Source organism: Schistocerca cancellata, chromosome 1, assembly GCF_023864275.1.
Source record: "Schistocerca cancellata isolate TAMUIC-IGC-003103 chromosome 1, iqSchCanc2.1, whole genome shotgun sequence".
In the NCBI taxonomy this organism is placed as follows: Eukaryota; Metazoa; Arthropoda; class Insecta; order Orthoptera; family Acrididae; genus Schistocerca; species Schistocerca cancellata.
The window spans coordinates 73,325,348-73,344,187 of record NC_064626.1 but is presented as its reverse complement, the minus strand read 5'-3'; the positions used below and the strand labels follow the sequence as shown (position 1 = coordinate 73,344,187).

At 46.8% G+C, this 18,840-nt stretch overlaps 1 protein-coding gene and 2 non-coding genes across 3 annotated transcripts in view; 2 read left to right on the top strand and 1 right to left on the bottom strand.

Annotated features, from left to right (window-relative positions):
• The window catches only part of LOC126165602 (probable G-protein coupled receptor Mth-like 1), a 659,324-nt gene that overhangs the window by 168,696 nt on the left and 471,788 nt on the right, over positions 1-18,840 (top strand). The window lies entirely within an intron of this gene.
• Positions 8,891-8,965, bottom strand: Trnat-ugu (transfer RNA threonine (anticodon UGU)). The gene has a single exon. It is a non-coding gene; the product is annotated as a tRNA-Thr (tRNA).
• Trnat-ugu (transfer RNA threonine (anticodon UGU)) lies at positions 9,557-9,631 on the top strand. The gene has a single exon. It is a non-coding gene; the product is annotated as a tRNA-Thr (tRNA).

Sequence of the window (18,840 nt, the reverse complement as noted above, 5' to 3'; positions counted from 1 at the left end):
GTACTCGGATGGTGCCAAAGAAGATCGAAATAAGGCTTTGTAACGGATAAATAAGGATAAATAGTGGATGATGAACTGACTCTATGTACAAGTGGAGGTTAACATCATCTCCAGCTGTGACTGTGGTGCAGAATGGCATTCCGTTCACTGAGTAGTACGTGCGTGCGCAAAATGGCGATTCGGATAAATACCTCAGCTGAAAATATACAGCAGCTGGACATGTGTCTGTGCCTTCTGTGCTCAGACAACTTTGAGACTAAATATATAATCCACACAACATCAGCCATAGTTTGTACAATGATTGTTTTCCAAAGTCTAGTGACGTTTTAAGGGTCTACATGAAAAAGACGAGTATATCAAAATACACAAGGAAGCTTTGAAGGAAAGTAACTGTTAGTTACAGTATACTTAAATATTAAAAATATAAGAATGTAAAGGGCAAAACATTTCGTGAGTCCTGAGAGACTGGTACAGACTACTGTATAACCTGAAAAAAAAAAAAAGCTGGTGAATGTGGTGAACTGGTGAAAGAACGGTGAGGGGAGACGGGGAGGGGGTACTAGAAAGAAGGAAGAAGTTAAGGGAATGTATGCGGGGAACAAAAAAATGGCTCTGAGCACTATGGGACTCAACATCTTAGGTCATAAGTCCCCTAGAACTTAGAACTACTTAAACCTAACTAACCTAAGGACATCACACACACCCATGCCCGAGGCAGGATTCGAACCTGCGACCGTAGCTGTGGGAAACAGTTACACTATTTGAAACAAGCATATTTGCTTATGGGGACAAAAATATCAACATGCTGCTGCTACTTCAGCAACAGTAAATAACGGGACAGTATTCCATCGGCCGGCCGGAGTGGCCGTGCAGTTCTACGCGCTACAGTCTGGAACCGCGAAACCGCTACGATCGCAGGTTCGAATCCTGCCTCGGACATGGATGTGTGTGATGTCCTTAGGTTAGTTAGGTTTAAGTAGTTCTAAGTTCTAGGGGACTGATGACCTCAGAAGTTGAGTCCCATAGTGCTCAGAGCCATCTGAACCATTTTTGTATTCCATCACTAAAAAATGTGACTGACGCGTGACTAGGGCCTCCCGTCGGGTAGACCGTTCGCCGGGGGGGGGGGGCAAGTCTTTCCATTTGACGCCACTTCGGCGACTTGCACGTGTATGAGGATGAAATGATCATGATTAGAACAACACAACAACCAGTCCCTGAGCGGAGAAAATCTCCGACCCAGCCTGGAATCGAACCCGGGCCCTTAGGATAGACCTCCTGTCGCACTGACCACTTTTTATTTATATTCATTTTTTTTAAATCTCATTTTGTTCGTTTTCGTTCGTTCTATCTGCTCGGGGCGGACGTCGCAAGACACCCGTTTCAGTTCGTCGTCGATCCATTACAGAGGGCAGCTAACCCTCTGACCGAACACGCTGAGTTACCGTGCCGGCAAAATGTAAACGTCGTGTGACTAAGGCCTCGACCACTCCGCTACCGGGCGCGGACAGCACTGAAGTTAGTATTCTGTGATTGATGGTTAGCGACAGCCAGAATTTTCCAGTAATGTTAGTTTTCTGCCTTTGTTTGCTCTATGAAGAGCATTACATATAACATCATAAGAATGACATTCATTCAGACCATGGTCAGCAAAAGGTGAAACGTCCCCTTAGAAAAATTATACATGACTGTGCTTAAACTGACACACAATATTTTTTTAGCGCAACGCAATCTGACTTTCAAAAATCCCTACAAAAGAATGGCCCTGACTAACATTAATATATACTTTTCACAAATCACTTACCTCACCAAAAATCTTCGTTACTCGAACTACTGCAATACAGCGAGCGCCACTACTGCCAGCTAAATAAAAGATTCAAACTACGGAAGGCACTAACTACTGATAGGCATAGTTAGCAAATGAAAGACTTTAATAGAGAACAAACAATGTATTTACCTTAATAGTCATAATATATATGTCAGTTCATGATTTTCCAGTCTTACAAATTTCAAATCTCCGCCATTTCTCTCCCCACATCCACCACTGCTGGCGGCTCACCTCCAACTGCGCAACGCTACGCGCTGTTAACATCCAGCGCCCAACACTACAATAGCCAACAACAATGCAAACTAGCCACAGACTGCACACAGCACAGCCAGTGATTTTCATACAGAGCGCTACGTGGCGGCGGCGTTACCAATATAAGAACCTAAACAGCCTACTTACAAAGGTGAAATCTTTCTTTTTCAGCCTCCATCTCCTTTCATGTTCAGTCAATCAAGCAGTTCTTGACGTACATTTAATTTGCCGCATGAATTGCAGGAGACCCTACAAATTACACTTCGTCCTAAAGGTAGAAGCTTGTCTTTACCGTTGAACAGAATATGGGTAACAATACTCCTAGTACAGAAATTTGGTGTACATTACCTGAATTTTATATGAAATAGAGAAAGGGAAGGGATGGGTGCCAATTCTTGACTTCCAGCCTTGGAAATGCGATGACGGAAGTTGAAAATTTATGATGGTGGAGCAGGACTCAAACCTGGATTTACCGATTCTCATAAGCGGTTGCCTTAACTCCTTTGGCCATTATGACTCAGTCCATGACCAGCTCAAATGCAGCATCATTCGCCCATTGACCCCCTACTCGCAAATTATTGATTGCCGAACGATTTGGGACTATCTTAGTGCATTAACAATGAAACAAATGTCAAGGGGCCGTCGCGCTCTTGCAGAAATCTATGTATTTGGCCTGTGTCTGTTCTGTCGGCCATGTTCGACCATACCATAACCGTTACTGTATACAATTTCTTTCACTCTCGTGAATTCATTTTCAAAATTTTGTTTGCGGTACAGATAGTAGGCATTAAACCGTGCTGTGGAAGGGTGCCTGTGTGTTAGAGGATGCTAGCAATAGGCAGTTATTACATATCCTGAGCTCAAACATAGTGAGATATCTCGAACAGAATGGCCTGCGCCATACCAAACAGCATAGAATCCGAAAACATAGATCATGAGAAGCCCAAGTCGTACTTTTCTCACACGACACGCTGACAGCGTTGGATCAAGGCAGCATTTCTTGATTTCCGGGAAGCATTTGAATCTCTTTCACATCTACGCGTATTATCACAAGTACGATCGTATGAGGTATCGAGCGAAGTTCGTGACTGCATAGAGGTTTTTATGATAGGGAGGACGCAGCAAGTTATCTTGGATGGTGAATTACCATGTAGAAATTAGTTTCGGTGTGTCCTAGGAAAGGGTGTTGGGACCCTTTTTGTTCATGTTGCATATTAATGAGCTTGCGGACAATAGTGAAACATCCCCTTAGAACAATTATACAAGACTGTGCTTAAACTGACACACAATATTTTTAGCGCAACGCAATCTGACTTTCAAAAATCCCTACAAAAGAATGGCCCTGACTAATATTAACCTATACGTTTCACAAATCACTTACCTCACCAAAAATCTTCGTTACTCGAACTACTGCAATACAGCGGGCGCCACTACTGCCAGCTAAATAAAAAGATTGAAACTACAGAAGGCACTAACTACTGATAGGCATAGTTAGCAAATGAAAGATTTTAATAGAGAACAAACAATGTATTTACCTTAATGATCATAATATATATAGCAGTTCATGCCAACCAGTCTTACAAATTTCACAACTCCGCCATCTCTCTCCCCACATCCACCACTGCTGGCGGCTCACCTCCAACTGCGTAACGCTACGCGCTGTTCACGTCCAGCTGCCCAACACTACAATGGCAGACAACAATGCAAACTAGCCACAGACTGCACACAGCACAGCCAGTGATTTTCATACAGAGAGCGCTACGTGGCGGCGGCGTTACCAATATAAGAACCTAAACAGCCTACATATAAGAACCTAAACAGCCTACTTACAATAGTAACCTCATACTTTTTGCAGATGATGGAGTTATGTGTAGTATAGTGATGTCTGAAAGTAGCTGCATATGTATTCACTCAGATCCTGATAAGATTTCAAAGTGGTGCAAAACTTGCCAACTTGCAGTAAATGTTCAGAAATGTAAAATCGTGCCCTTTACAAAACGGAGAAACGTAGTATGCTAGGATTGCAATATCAGTGAGTCACAATTGGAATCGGTTAACTCATACAAGCACCTGGGTGTAACACTTTGTAGGCATCGAAATGGAATTATCACATACTCTCAGTCGAGGACAAAGCAGGTGGCAGACTTCGGTTTGCCGCGCGGGATTAGCCGTGCGGTCTAAGGCGCTGCAGTCACGGACTGTGCAGCTGGTCTGGAAATTATGTTCGGCTACTTGCAGACCATTTGCAGCCATTCAAGGACTTCATGTTCCCAAACAACGATGAAATTTTTATGGGTGATGATGCGCCATGTCACTGGGTCAGAGTTGTTCGCGACTGGTTTCAAGAACATTCTGGACAGTTCGAGCGAATGGTTTGGCGAACCAGATCTCCCAACATGTCATCGAACATTTGTGGGACGTAATCGAGAGGTCAGTTCATGGAAAAAATTCTCTACCGGCAATACTTTCGCAATTGTGGACGGCTTTAGAGGCAGCACGGCTCAATCTTTCTGCAGGGGACTTCCAACGACCTGCCCATCCCGGGCAAAAGGGGTTCCAACACGCTATCAGGAGGTATTCCATGATTTTTATCAACTCAGTGTAGACAAAAATGGTTCAGATGGCTCTAAGCACTATGGGACTTAACATCTGAGGTCATCGGTCACCTAGACTTAGAACTTCTTGTTGTGGACTGGCAAGACAGCCAATCCACTAAGAGGAAGTCGAAAGGCACACGTTTAAGCTCACTCAGGCTGGCGTGAGGTCTGGAACTGGACAAGGACGTTATAGTAGCAAAGAACGGACGTAACTACTGGATTACTTAACTCATAATTGGTGAACATCGCTCTTGACGGTACATGTTTTACAGCATCAATAGTAACTGGTAATGGCGCCTTGCTAGGTCGTAGCAAATGACGTAGCTGAAGGCTATGCTAACTATCGTCTCGGCAAATGAGAGCGTAATTTGTCAGTGAACCATCGCTAGCAAAGTCGGCTGTACAACTGGGCGAGTGCTAGGAAGTCTCTCTAGACCTGCCGTGTGGCGGCGCTCGGTCTGCAATCACCGATAGTGGCGACACGCGGGTCCGACGTATACTAACGGACCGCGGCCGATTTAGAGGCTACCACCTAGCAAGTGTGGTCTCTGGCGGTGACACCACACTTCTTAAACCTAACTAACCTAAGGACATCACACACACATCCATGCCCGAGGCAGGATTCGAACCTGCGACCGTAGCAGTAGCGCGGTTCTGGACTGAAGCGCCGAGAACCGCTCGGCCACAGCGGCCGGCTCGTTGTAGACAGATGTGTTGCTGTTCGGTCGTATAACCAGTCGTTGTTATTGACTTCGTCGGACTGAAGTCATCAAATACGGGAGTAGGTAAACAGCTCTGTGCCTCGCGCATTGCTGAAGAACGAGATGGTAGGTGTAAAATTGTTCTCCACCAGCCTATAATAGCTGACTGCTGCATGCGGCAGCCAGCCGTGAGTCCCGCCCTAGACCGCCTCGCCTCCAGCAGCTGTTTATTCGGCACTGTTTGCAGAAGTCGGTCTTTGGCCGGCGTGTTTAGACAGGAGGGCGGCGATAAGGCCCGGAAGGAGCCGGATAGCTCCAGCCGCCGCCGTCCAGGCCCACGCTGGAACCAGGCGCCGGGGCGTCCAGCACGGGCAGCCGTGGTCGTGGCGTGTTTCTAGCCAGCAGACCGCAAGCGTGCGCCCGCACCTAGTCGCCAATTGGACTGGCTTCAGTGCTGCAGAGGACTGGCGCAATGGAAACCGCAACGGAATTTTTTACCCAGGGGAAAACAGTGTGGCTGCTTACAATGTACACTCCTGGAAATGGAAAAAAGAACACATTGACACCGGTGTGTCAGACCCACCATACTTGCTCCGGACACTGCGAGAGAGCTGTACAAGCAATGATCACACGCACGGCACAGCGGACACACCAGGAACCGCGGTGTTAGCCGTCGAATGGCGCTAGCTGCGCAGCATTTGTGCACCGCCGCCGTCAGTGTCAGCCAGTTTGCCGTGGCATACGGAGCTCCATCGCAGTCTTTAACACTGGTAGCATGCCGCGACAGCGTGGACGTGAACCGTATGTGCAGTTGACGGACTTTGAGCGACGGCGTATAGTGGGCATGCGGGAGGCCGGGTGGACGTACCGCCGAATTGCTCAACACGTGGGGCGTGAGGTCTCCACAGTACATCGATGTTGTCGCCAGCGGTCGGCGGAAGGTGCACGTGCCCGTCGACCTGGGACCGGACCGCAGCGACGCACGGATGCACGCCAAGACCGTAGGATCCTACGCAGTGCCGTAGGGGACCGCACCGCCACTTCCCAGCAAATTAGGGACACTGTTGCTCCTGGGGTATCGGCGAGGACCATTCGCAACCGTCTCCATGAAGCTGGGTTACGGTCCCGCACACCGTTAGGCCGTCTTCCGCTTACGCCCCAACATCGTGCAGCCCGCCTCCAGTGGTGTCGCGACAGGCGTGAATGGAGGGACGAATGCAGACGTGTCGTCTTCAGCGATGAGAGTCGCTTCTGCCTTGGTGCCAATGATGGTCGTATGCGTGTTTGGCGCCGTGCAGGTGAGCGCCACAATCAGGACTGCATACGACCGAGGCACACAGGGCCAACACCCGGCATCATGGTGTGGGGAGCGATCTCCTACACTGGCCGTACACCACTGGTGATCGTCGAGGGGACACTGAATAGTGCACGGTACATCCAAACCGTCATCGAACCCATCGTTCTACCATTCCTAGACGGGCAAGGGAACTTGCTGTTCCAACAGGACAATGAACGTCCGCACGTATCCCGTGCCACCCAACGTGCTCTAGAAGGTGTAAGTCAACTACCCTGGCCAGCAAGATCTCCGGATCTGTCCCCCATTGAGCATGTTTGGGACTGGATGAAGCGTCGTCTCACGCGGTCTGCACGTCCAGCACGAACGCTGGTCCAACTGAGGCGCCAGGTGGAAATGGCATGGCAAGCCGTTCCACAGGACTACATCCAGCATCTCTACGATCGTCTCCATGGGAGAATAGCAGCCTGCATTGCCTTGAAAGGTGGATATACACTGTACTAGTGCCGACATTGTGCATGCTCTGTTGCCTGTGTCTATGTGCCTGTGGTTCTGTCAGTGTGATCATGTGATGTATCTGACCCCAGGAATGTGTCAATAAAGTTTCCCCTTCCTGGGACAATGAATTCACGGTGTTCTCATTTCAATTTCCAGGAGTGTATTTTATTGCATGCCATTTTATCTAAGATCTACGAGACTAGTACACGGCGGAAGCAATATCCTGGCGACATTTAGGTTGCTTATGTAGGCTCATCCTATGACTTGTACTGCAGTGTTATCGTCCTCTGTACTACTATATAAAGACAAGTCGTTTAACGTTGCCATCGAACATCTCGAAAAGTTCTTGACCACTTCAAATTTTTACACAGTGATCTGATAAACGTTCAGACAGTCATAGCCTACAAATTTCTTAGTTACGTAGGGGAAATCTTAAACAGGTTTTCGAAACAGCATAGAGGAAACATTGTTACCAAACATCTCGACAAGTCTTGACCATTATACTTCAGATTAAAACACAGTGCACAATAAATACGTATAAAACACAAAGGGGAAACGTCGTTAGGAAAACATTTCGAAAGTACTTGACCAGTTGCATTCAAAGTTTTACACGATATTCCACTAAACATTTCGATGGACATAGCCTGTATTTTACACTGAAGAGCCAAAGAAACTGGTTCACCTGCCTAATATCGCGTAGGGCCCCCGCGGGTGCGCAGAAGTGCCGAAACACGACGTAGCTCGGACTCCACTAATGTCTGAAGTAGTGCTTGAGGGAATGGACACCATGAATCCTGCAGGACTGTCCATAAACCCGTAAGAGTACGAGAGTGGTGGAGATCTCTCCTGAACAGCGCTTTGCAAGGTATCCCAGATATGCTCAATAATTCTCATGTCTGGGGAGTTTGGTGGCCAGCGGAAATGTTTACTCAGAAGAGTGTTCCTGGAGCCACTCTGGAACATTTCTGGATCTGTGGGGCGTCGCATTGTCCTGCTAGAATTGCCTAAGTCCGTCGGAATGCACAAAGGACATGAATGGGTGCAGGTGTTTGACAAGAAGCTTACGTATCTGTCACCTGTCAGAGTCGTATCTAGACGTATCAGGGGTCCGATATCACTCCAACTGCACACGCCCCACACCATTATAGAGCCTCCAAAAGCTTGAACAGTACCCTGGTGACATGCAGGGCCCATTGATTTATGGGGTTGCTTCCATAGCCGTACACCTCCATCCGCTCGATACAGCTTGAAATGAGACTCGTCCGACCAGGCAGTATGTTTCCAGTCACCAGCAGTCCAGTGTCGGTGTTGACGGGCCCAGGGCGAAGCTTTGGCGTCATGCAGTTATCAATACTACACGAGTGATCCTTCGGCTCCGAAAGCCCATATCGATGATGTTTTGTTGAATGTTTCGCCACTTGCTGATGGCACAGTATTGAAATCTGCAGCAATTTGCATAAGTGTTGTACTTCAATCACTTTGAACGATTCTCTTCAGTCGTAGTTGGTCCCGTTTTTTGCAGGATCTTTTCCCGGGCGCAGAGGTGCCGGAGATTTAATGTTTTACCGGATTAACTATATATGACGGTAGTATCTGTTCCCGAAAGAACAGTTACCGTCAATGACCATGCAGCTTTGCTAGAAATGAAATGATAATTAAATAGACACCCTAGCTGCAAGCAGGCGTTGATATACTTTATTGGGGACATGTTGAAAATGTGTGCCCCGACCGGGACTCGAGCCCGGGATCTCCTGCTTACATGGCAGACGCTCTATCCATCTGAGCCACCGCGGGCACAGAGGATAGTGCGTCTGCAGGGACTTATCCCTTGCACGCTCCCCGTGAGATCCACATTCCCAACCACAACACTACATTCGTAGTGCGCCTAATAGATGTTTGCCCATCATACTCATTACTCGTGGCAGATTAATCTACCAAGTCCCGTACGAGTTCGGGCATAGCGTGTGCCTTCGCACAAGAAGGTCAAAGGCCGGGAACCCATATTTTTAACTATATATGACGGTAGTATCTGTTACCGAAAGAACAGTTACCGTCAATGACCATGCAGCTTGGGTGTCTATTTAATTATCATTTCATTTCTAGCAAAACTGCATGGTCATTGACGGTAACTGTTCTTTCGGGAACAGATACTACCGTCATATATAGTTAAAAATATGGGTTCCCGGCCTTTGACCTTCTTGTGCGAAGGCACACGCTATGCCCGAACTCGTACTGGACTTGGTAGATTAATCTGCCACGAGTAATGAGTATGATTGGCAAACATCTATTAGGCGCACTACGAATGTAGTGTTGTGGTCATGTTGGGAATGTGGATCTCACGGGGAGCGTGCAAGGGGTAAGTCCCTGCAGACGCACTATCCTCTGTGCCCGCGGTGGCTCAGATGGATAGAGCGTCTGCCATGTAAGCAGGAGATCCCGGGTTCGAGTCCCGGTCGGGGCACACATTTTCAACATGTTCCCAATAAAGTATATCAACGCCTGCTTGCAGCTAGGGTGTCTATTTAATTATCATTTCATTTTACCGGATTCCTGATACTCACGGGACACATATGAAATGGTCGTACGGGAAAATCCCCACTTCATCGCTACCTCGGAGATGCTGTGTCCCAACTCTAACACCATGTTCAGACTCACTTAAATCTTAATAATGTGCCATTGTAGCAGCAGTAACCGATGTAACAACTGCGCAGACGCTTGTTGTCTTATACAGGCGCCGCCGACCGCAGTGCCGTATTCTACCTGTTTAAATACACTCCTGGAAATGGAAAAAAAAACACATTGACACCGGTGTGTCAGACCCACCATACTTGCTCCGGACACTGCGAGAGGGCTGTACAAGCAATGATCACACGCACGGCACAGCGGACACACCAGGAACCGCGGTGTTGGCCGTCGAATGGCGCTAGCTGCGCAGCATTTGTGCACCGCCGCCGTCAGTGTCAGCCAGTTTGCCGTGGCATACGGAGCTCCATCGCAGTCTTTAACATTGGTAGCATGCCGCGACAGCGTGGACGTGAACCGTATGTGCAGTTGACGGACTTTGAGCGAGGGCGTATAGTGGGCATGCGGGAGGCCGGGTGGACGTACCGCCGAATTGCTCAACACGTGGGGCGTGAGGTCTCCACAGTACATCGATGTTGTCGCCAGTGGCCGGCGGAAGGTGCACGTGCCCGTCGACCTGGGACCGCACCGCAGCGACGCACGGATGCACGCCAAGACCGTAGGATCCTACGCAGTGCCGTAGGGGACCGCACCGCCACTTCCCAGCAAATTAGGGACACTGTTGCTCCTGGGGTATCGGCGAGGACCATTCGCAACCGTCTCCATGAAGCTGGGCTACGGTCCCGCACGCCGTTAGGCCGTCTTCCGCTCACGCCCCAACATCGTGCAGCCCGCCTCCAGTGGTGTCGCGACAGGCGTGAATGGAGGGACGAATGGAGACGTGTCGTCTTCAGCGATGAGAGTCGCTTCTGCCTTGGTGCCAATGATGGTCGTATGCGTGTTTGGCGCCGTGCAGGTGAGCGCCACAATCAGGACTGCATACGACTGAGGCACACAGGGCCAACACCCGGCATCATGGTGTAGGGAGCGATCTCCTACACTGGCCGTACACCACTGGTGATCGTCGAGGGGACACTGAATAGTGCACGGTACATCCAAACCGTCATCGAACCCATCGTTCTACCATTCCTAGACCGGCAAGGGAACTTGCTGTTCCAACAGGACAATGCACGTCCGCATGTATCCCGTGCCACCCAACGTGCTCTAGAAGGTGTAAGTCAACTACCCTGGCCAGCAAGATCTCCGGATCTGTCCCCCATTGAGCATGTTTGGGACTGGATGAAGCGTCGTCTCACGCGGTCTGCACGTCCAGCAGGAACGCTGGTCCAACTGAGGCGCCAGGTGGAAATGGCATGGCAAGCCGTTCCACAGGACTACATCCAGCATCTCTACGATCGTCTCCATGGGAGAATAGCAGCCTGCATTGCTGCGAAAGGTGGATATACACTGTACTAGTGCCGACATTGTGCATGCTCTGTTGCCTGTGTCTATGTGCCTGTGGTTCTGTCAGTGTGATCATGTGATGTATCTGACACCAGGAATGTGTCAATAAAGTTTCCCCTTCCTGGGACAATGAATTCACGGTGTTCTTATTTCAATTTCCAGGAGTGTATCTCTGTATTTGAACACGCGTGCCTATACCTGTTTCTTTGGAGCTCCAGCGTTTCTCATATATGCAATGTGCAAAAAAGAAGTCGAAGGATTCTTGACCAGTTTATTTCGAATTGTTATCCAGTAGTTTAATAAACAATCCTACGTACATAGGCTATATTTTTAAACAACTTTGTTTCTTATTAAAGCCGACTGTAAGAAATAAAATGCTGTATTCTACTGTCAGAATATGCAGCTTTGTTTCATTTCTCGCTGTCAGTTTTAATTACGATAGCGGAGCATTTAAGCCAATAGACAAATGGCTTCCCTCTTATAATACGAGGTGTGTGAGTAAATAGCGAGACCGACAGTACTGCGACCAATCTGGCAACGCTGTGTTGTTCTACTTGTGAAGACCGGTGTGTTTATCCCTTCCAGATGCTCAGCCTGAATTTCATCTCCGTACAGTCATCACGTGATTTTGTGAGAGCGCCATCAGTGAAGTTGTGTTTTTTCTGCGTGTTACGAAAATGGAACAGCGGAATTTAGTGCAACGTTGTGCCAACACACTTTGTGTTAACTTGGGAAATACGCCAGTGTGACCTTGGAAGAGTTGGAGTCTATGGTTCAAAATGGTTCAAATGGCTCTAAGCACTATGGGATTTAACTTCTGAGATCATCAGTCGCCTATAACTAATTAAACCTAAATAACCTAAGGACATCACACACACCCATGCCCGAGGTAGGATTCGAACCTGCGACCGTAACGGTCGCTCTGTTCCAGACTGTAGCGCCTAGAACCGCACGGCCACTCCGGCCGGCGGAGTCTATGGGGAACATTCCTTATCAAGAGCACAAGTTTTTCGCTGGTACAAATCATTTTTGGAAAACCGAGAACACGTTGAAGATGAACCTTGCTCAGGGAGACCTTTCATTCCAGAAACCGAGCCGGCCGGAGTGGCCGAGCGGTTAAAGGCGCTACAGTCTGGAACCGCACGACCGCTACGGTCGCAGGTTCGAATCCTGCCTCGGGCATGGATGTGTGTGATGTCCTTAGGTTAGTTAGGTTTAAGTAGTTCTAAGTTCTAGGGGACTGATGACCACAGCAGTTGAGTCCCATAGTGCTCAGAGCCATTTGAACCATTTTGAACCAGAAACCGACAACATCAAACGTGCTCTAGTGACACCAGACTTACGTTTAACGTCACCGAAGATTTGCATAAGCGATAGGTCTGTGCCAAAATGGTGCCGAAAAACCTCACAAGTCAAATTGCAACACGCTCTAACCTGTTCACGTTATTAATGCCATACAAGCATGGTCTTTTCCGAATGTACTTCTGGGCAAAAGGGATTCTGGTAGCTGGAGTCCAAAGTGTTTGTTCACCATGCCTTTCGCGTTGTTGTGGAAATACACTATATGATCAAAAGTATCCGGACCCCCCCCCCCCCCCTCCGCCGGCCGCGGTGGTCTAGTGGTTCTAGGCGCGCAGTCCGGAACCGCGGGAATTCTACGGTCGCAGGTTCGAATCCTGCCTCGGGCATGGATGTGTGTGATGTCCTTAGGGTAGTTAGGTTTAAGTAGTTCTAAGTTCTAGGGGACTGATGACCACAGCAGTTAAGTCGCATAGTGCTCAGAGCCATTTGAACCCCCCCCCCCCCCCAAAACATACGTTTTTCATATTATGTGCAGTGTGCTGCCACCTACTGCCAGGTACTTCACATCAGCGACCTCAATAGTCATTAGACATCGTGAGAGAGCAGAATCGAGGAAACATGAGCGTTGATCATCTTGAGAGGACCACGGATGGCAGGCCGGGGTGGCCAAGCGGTTCTAGGCGCTACAGTCTGGAACCGCGCGACCGCTACAGTCGCAGGTTCGAATCCTGCCTCGGGCATGGATGTGTGTCATGTCCTTAGGTTAGTTAGGTTTAAGTAGTTCTAAGTTCTAGGCGACTGATGACCTCAGAAGTTAAGTCCCATAGTGGTCAGAGCCATTTGAACCATTTTGACCACGGATGGTTCAGTCGTGAGTTCACTGGGTGGTGAATCCTGGATTCTTGAGTACGATCCTGAGACAAAGCGGCAAAGCGGAGAGTGGCACACCGACACGTCTCGGCTGGAAAAGCTCGAATTAGCAAAGCAAGTATCAAAACAATGCTGATTTGATTTCTTGACCCTAGGGGTATCGCGCGTAAGAAACTTGTTCCTCCAGGAAAACTCTTAACCAAGTGTTTCACAAAGCTGTCCTTGAGAGGCTCAGAGGCTCAGGAAAAGAGTGAATCGAGTCAAACCGAACATTGCAGACAAGTGGATGATGCATCCTAATTACGCCCCTTGTCACACAGCCACTTCTATCACTGAATTTTTGACCTCAAAAGGTATTCCTGTTGTTCCACAGCCCCCCCCCCTCCCCCAACCCCATTCACTTGATGTGAGTCCTAGTGAATTTTTCTCTTCCCGAAACTGAAAAAGTCTTAAAGGCCCATCATCTTATGACTCTGGAGAAATTCGAAACCACGTGACTGACATATTAAAGGCCCTACGAGTTAAAGCCTTTCAGCAGTGCTACCAAAACCGGGATAAACGGCTCCATCGATGTACAGCAGCCAAATGGAACCATTTTGAAGGGGATAATGTTGTTGTCTTAAAAAAGTAAAAACTCTGGTAGATAAAATTTAATATCATTACTTTTCTCACGCACCTCCTACGTTATATTCTTTCGCCGTACATATAATTTAACACAAAAATTATACTCCCAATATGCTGTTCTGTTTTCTTCCTCGCAGTAGGTCTTAACAGAAAAAAAAGAAAGTTGTTTTTATGGCTAACTTCGTAATCCTCCTCGCTCATGGATTGAAACTACGCGAAATATTGTCATTGAAGCTACTATCATGACAGACCTAGTACCTGAAGAGGTCTCTCTCATACCCCGTACGCCAATGATCGCAACCAGTTTAGCCAGTCATTTAAGCAACTTCACTTTCCAGTAATGGTTTCATTTGCAGTAACGAGAAAAAGGCTCAAGGCCACAGAGAGGGGAGGGAGAAAAGGAGATAGACGGAGAGGTGGGTAGGAAATAAACATAGAGAGGGGAAGGAGGAGATGGACAGAAAGATGGGAGAGGATGAGAGGGGCAGAGGAGAGAGGAGGAGATTAGGGTGTACGTCCAGTTTCCCTGCATGTTCAGCAGTTGTGAAGCATTGCCAGGTTCGCCAGTCAACAACAACAACAACAGTGTTCTCGCGGAAAGTATACCTGGGTCTGCTTTTAGCGACTGACAGATTGTCATTGACAGTACGTAACACCAGTGTCTGGTCCCTTTCAGTTAAAACCTTTATGTGATCACTGTTCGTACGCCGGGATGCATCGCGCCATTCCTTCTTGACACATTGTGTAGTAACTGGTGTTACAGCACCAACAAATCGGACGACCTCAATCACGATGTGATCGTGGATACTTTCAAAAACGTGGCGCAGTGGCTAGCACACTGGACTCACATTCGGGAGGACGATGGTCCAATCCCGCCTCCGGCCATCCTGATTTAGGTTTTCCGCGATTTCCCTAAATCGCTCCAGGCAAATGCCGGGGTGGTTCCTTTGAAAAGGCACGGCCGGCTTCCTTCCCCGTCCTTCCCTAACCCGATGGGACCGATGACCTCGCTGTCTGGTCTCCTCCCCCCAAACAATCCAATACAAAACTTTGAAACACGATAGTGCTTTCTGCCATTTTGCCACGTCTACACATCTTTCATGGCTGATTCCGTAAAATAGACGGACACACACACACACACACACACACACACACACACACACACACACACACACACACACACAAACACACACACACACAAAACACTGTCATGACCCGGGCTCGATTCCTGGCTGGGTTGGGGATTTTTTCTGCCCAGGGACCGGGTGTTTGTGTTGTCCTCATCATTCCATCATAATTCATGAAAGTGAAAGTGCCTAGATTGGACTGTGTACAGACTGGGAATGTGTACGGGTGCTGATGACCGCGCAGTTGAGCGCCTCACAAACCAATCATCACCATCATCATCATCATCATTATCATCATCACTGTCATGACTTACGTCACATGAGAGCATGGTTCCGATTCTGCAACAACTGCAACACCCCAAAAGCGATCAGTGTGTCCTTGTAAGGCAATGACCAATATTTTGTCGGGTGGAGGTACCTCCCGGCTCTGCTGGTGGCAAGCGGTTGGTTGCTAGGTGGCCACACCGGAGCGTTCATGCCAGTGGCTGCTTGCATTGTCGAAATGTCTTTTCCAATGAGGAGTCACAAAATGATTCTGGGAGAAAATATTTCTTTGAAATATGAACCGTTGCGAAAACTACCGTCATGTCCCGGTATATACTCGTAGTATTAATTGTGAGAAAAGTGGACGTGGTGAAATCAACATGTTCGCAAACAACTTTGGAAGTTTGATGCCACATGTTTTGGTTACTTACGAATGACTGTAAAATCTTTCGATCTCCTTCTCACGGCTAATCTTCGCACTTTGAACTGTTACTGTTAAAAAAAAAAAAAAATACTGCAATGAAATCCGAACACAGAGTATTTTAGAAAGTGGAAGGCATCAACAACAGATGAAAGTGGTACGATGTTTCAAGACGTCCAATCTCCGAAGTTGCCAGATGTTCCTCAGATAGTTAACACTCCTGAACCACAGTGGAAAAAAAGTGTTCCACCGTGTCTACAAGCAAAGATAACCAGTTGTTGGTTCTTGATGGGGGAAAAAAATGAAATACTGGAGCAAGACATCGACTGACGCTAAAATGTCGTTCTTCAGCTCTTTCAGAGTTTATTACCACCTATGGCAGAAATTGCATTCTTTGCAACGTTTTATACTGCGAAGCATAATTCAAATTTATTTGGTGCAGAAATTCAGACGGTTTACGACGGCATTACCTTTTGAAGACTGTCGATATTAATGCTTCGTTATCCACGGTGGAGAAGAAACGAACTAAATTACGTTATCATGAGCGTTTACCAAGTGGTATAATCTTCGAAGCCACTAGGCGAGACGCCAGTAACAACCAACACGACATTTTGTGTAGCGACACGCCGAGCAATTAGCTTCAGCGACCTAGTCAAAGCCAATGGGAAAAATGTCACGATGAAAACCAGTTTGTTGGTCATACGTGCGCATACCGGAGGAGTAGAGGCGGTGACTCATAGAACGAAATAGCCATGTGTTAGGCGCTCGTTCGTACGCCTTTTGGACATTAACTTAGCGCCTGCTGCGTCACTCGCCTAGACTATATGGCCTGCAGAGATCTTTTTGTTTTTATTTAATCGAATTTTTGTGTTGTTCATAAATTGCAACACGCTCTAAGCTGTTCACCTTAATTAAGGCCACAATAAGCACGGTCTTCCCCGAATGTACCTCTGGCCAAAAGCGATTCTGGTAGCTGGAGTTAAAAGTTTTTGTTACTGATGCCTTTTGCGTTCTTCTGGAGATATTTCCATAGCAAGTTTCATCCCCTAACCAATATGTATTTATATCTAACCGAGAAGTGAAATACCATTATGGGTTGAATTTCCAGAAATACTGAAACAAGTATTTTTTATTTCTAACCGAGAAGTCAAATACCACTTGCCACAGACGTAACCCTAAAAATCCTTTAGTAGTTCTTTAGTAATTATTTATTTTCAGTGGTTGAATTTCCAAAAATGCTGACTGAGAATCCAAATACCAACTTTCGTAGTTCTAGCTTCAAAGTTCCCTCAACTGTGACATACTTTCAAAAAGCCTTACATCCCCTGTGTCACCCTCTTAAGAGCGGAATTTCGGACAATCCTCCTTAAACGATGCCCACAGTATAAAATCCACACCCTCTCCAAACTTATTGAAGTTTATATCCGTAGCGGTTTGGACAGACAATGATAAGTCACTGAATCAGTCTGAACATATTTCACCCCCTTCAGGGTGAAATTTTCAAAAACTGTGAAACACGTATTTTTTATTTCTAATTGATAAGCCAAATTTAAATTTACATAGATTTAACTTTAAAAATGCTTTCATAATGAAAGATTTTCATGAAGAAACTCAATCCCTATTAAACCCTCTTAGGGTTTATTTTCCAGAAACATGAAGCACATTTTTTTTTTTAATTTGTAACTGAGAGGTCAAACACCAATGTTCATACATGTGGCTTTAAAAATAGTTTAGTAGTTCTTTAATAATGAAAAAGCTGTCACCCACGATTCCACTCTCATAGGGTTAAATTTCTGAAAATTCTGAAACGCACATTTATTTCTGAACGAGAAACCAAATATCAATTCTCGTAGGTCTAGCTTCAAAATTACCGTAATAGCGACATTTTTCAAAAGAAAAACCTTCATCTCTTATTTCACCCTCTCAGGATTGGAATTTAGAGAAATCCCTTCTTAAACGACACCTTCATTATAAGATCCACACTTTCTCCATATTTCAGGATTCTGTCCTTAGCAGTTTGGGCTGGGCGGTGATGAGTCAGTCATTCAGTCAGGACATTGCCTTTTATATATAGCGATAAATATCTCTTTCCGTGTTTTCTCAGAAAAATGGCAATGATACTTACGTAGCATCCACCTCTGTGGCAAAATCGCGATCTAAAGGCGACCAGATCGAATCGTGGCAAAAGGAAAAAAAAATATAATTCACAGAACTCGAAGGGCAGTCATAGCTTTAACAGCTGTGCTCCATTGTTCCGAGATAAATTCCAAATATCCATGGGTGCTATGCAGTAACGCCATATTTCTCTGCTTACAGTGTTCTACGAGTCGAATGGGAACGTCAAACAAAACGATTGTCTTTCTTTTTTGGGCGGTAGTAAGGTATATACCTCTCCCGTGTTTTTCACTCTCCCTTTCTTCATGCAGTAGCAACCCGTAACCACATATACGCAAATTTGTTTAGTTTATGTACTACAGATAACCTAAATTTGAACGATCACATCGATAATGTTGGGGTAGAGCAAACCAAAGACTGCGATTCATTGGCAGAACACTTAGAAGGTACAATAGGTCTGCTAAAGAGACTGCTTACACTACGCTTGTCCGCCCTATTCTGGAGTATTTCCGTGCGGTGTGGGATCCACATCAGGTGGGACTGGCGGATGACATCGAAAAAAATTCAGAGAATGGCGGCTCGTTTTGTACTATCGCGAAATAGGGGAAATAGTTCCACAGACATGATACGTGAATTGGAGTACAATCATTAAAACAAAGGCGTTTTTCGTTGCGACGGGATCTTCTCATGAAATTTCAATCACCAGATTTCTTCTCGATTGCGAAAAATTTCTGTAGGCACCCACCTATATAGGGAGAAATGATCACGATAAAATAAGAGAAATCAGAGCTCGCACAGAAAATTTTAAGTGCTCGTTTTTCCCGCGCGCCGTTCGAAAGTCGAACGGTAGAGAGACAGCTTGAAGGTGGTTCATTGAACCCTCTGCCAGGCACTTTATTGTGAATAGCAGAGTAATCAAGT